This window comes from Rhea americana, unplaced genomic scaffold (assembly GCF_003343005.1).
Source record: "Rhea americana isolate MKP2758 unplaced genomic scaffold, rheAme1 scaffold_33, whole genome shotgun sequence".
NCBI classification, from domain to species: Eukaryota; Metazoa; Chordata; class Aves; order Rheiformes; family Rheidae; genus Rhea; species Rhea americana.
Genome location: NW_028186457.1, coordinates 3,948,598 through 3,950,492, shown reverse-complemented (window position 1 = coordinate 3,950,492; position 1,895 = coordinate 3,948,598). Strand labels below are relative to the sequence as shown.

The 1,895-nt window shown below is 36.6% G+C and overlaps 1 long non-coding RNA gene across 1 annotated transcript in view; it reads right to left on the bottom strand.

Moving 5' to 3' along the window:
- Window positions 1-233: 233 nt before the first annotated feature.
- Window positions 234-1,895, bottom strand: part of LOC146592496 (uncharacterized) — an 8,577-nt gene continuing 6,915 nt past the window's right edge. Inside the window, exons 3-4 of the long non-coding RNA XR_014896591.1 lie at window positions 1,735-1,885; window positions 234-970 (exon numbers count right to left, since the gene is read on the bottom strand). This is a non-coding gene — a long non-coding RNA (uncharacterized LOC146592496). The remainder of the gene's footprint in view (window positions 971-1,734; window positions 1,886-1,895) is intronic.

The following is a 1,895-nucleotide window of genomic DNA, read 5'->3' as shown; positions in this document are numbered from 1 at the left end:
AGAACAGCAAGAGAAAAAGAAAAGAGGGGCCAGATCAATCACGAAGATGAAACGGCTTCTAAATAAGAGAGATTACTACTGAGTCTAGGACTCTTCTGGGAAAACAGATGACGAGGATAATAATACAAATACTGAAAATTATGTCTGACATGGGAAGTTGAACAGGGAACAGTTACTCATTTCTAGTAAGAACTAGAATTAATTTAATAATAATTTTCAGGTGGAGGTGTAAAACCAACAAAAGGAAGTACTATTTAAAGAACATCTAATTAGAGTTATTCATTTCCATAAGATACTTTAGATGCTAGAAGTATTAATGGCTGGAAGAAGTGACGAGACAAATTAATGGAACAAAAGGCTACTTTGGTGAGAGATGGACTTGGTCTCCAATTCTAGAAGTCCTTAAACTGCAGATTTTCAGAAACTGAGATGTTAAATACAAGAAAAGGTGAAGCTGTAGCTGCTCTGTCCTTATGTTCCTACTCTAGGCATATGCTACAGGCCTTGATCAAATGCAGGATGCCAGGCTGTTAAGACCTTTGGTCTGACTCAATTCAGCCTTCCTTATATTATTGCTGGAGCAGAAAGACTTCTGTCTCCAGTGGTTTGCTTCCTATCATAACCCAAAGCTGAGTATTCAACAAGAGAAATCCTGTGAAACATTTTAATGCGTGAAATATTTAATGAAAGTTTTTAGAACTTTAAAACAGACTTGAGATGAGATCCATAATGATCTTATTTTAGGCAAAGCACTTTCATGGATTTAAAGCCCAAAATGACCATTTAGTTAGATCTGCAGTTTGACTTAGCCCGAAGAACCTCACCCAGTAATTTCTGCAGCAAGCCTGTAACTTTGGTTTAAGCTATGTTGTATCTTTTGAAACAGTTTTTGCCTTTTCTGGCTCCATCATTAAGCAATCTAGCTAAGAATTGCCATGAAGCTTTCTGGCTTTGCAACTTGTCAGAAAATCTGTAGACAGAGGAGAAAGAAACATTCAAAAAGCAACAAAGTATTGATGAAGATAATAAGGATTTAGTTCACTGATTTCTTTCTATAGTGACAAAAAATAAATTCCACAGAATATTTTGAAATGAACCATTTCATTTCAAAAGACCATGCAGATTCTAGGTCCATAGGCATTTTTTTTTCCTTCTATAAACATCTATATTGAGAAATCCTTCTAATTTTACATTAATTTGTGTCTGGCTGAATTCTCAATAATTTTCTGAAATTTGAAACAGTTTTCTTGCAAAGCTAGAAGTTACCCTGCAATGATTCCAGTAAGCGTGTTGCAAGTGTACATTAAGCCTTCTATGCTTAATGCTGCATTATTTACATTTCTGTTGCTAAGATCTTGTGAGCAAAGGCCGCGGCATTTTATTCCGAGTTGACGCAGTCTGTGTAGATAAGGAATACACATTCCACCTTTATAAAGACTTTGCTTTTGCTGATTTTGTTTCCCTGATCTGAAATGAGAGCATTGGAAAGAGCTTTGGCTTTCAGATGGGAACTTTTCATGTTTCATGTCAACTTCAAGCAAAACGTTTGGAACATTTTGTGTTGAAACACACAAATGCATATAAAAAGAGGGGAAGAGAAAATGGCTGCTCTGTCATCCCCTTCCGTTTTCCTGCTCTTGGAATTAAAAAACAAACAAACAAACAAACCCCACAATGTTTGGCTCCTTTGGCCTTTCACAGGCATTTTTACAAAGTTTGCATAAAACTACTCACTCATCCGAAACACAGAGAAGACCGTATGTCACCTCTCACTGCTCTGCAGTTTCACAGTTGAGGTTTTGAGGTCTGCGCTGTCTGCCAACAGCAAACACCAGTAAAAGATTTTTCCTGTGAGTAAGAAATAGTCAGAAATGCAACTCCAGCTCTTAAAAAAA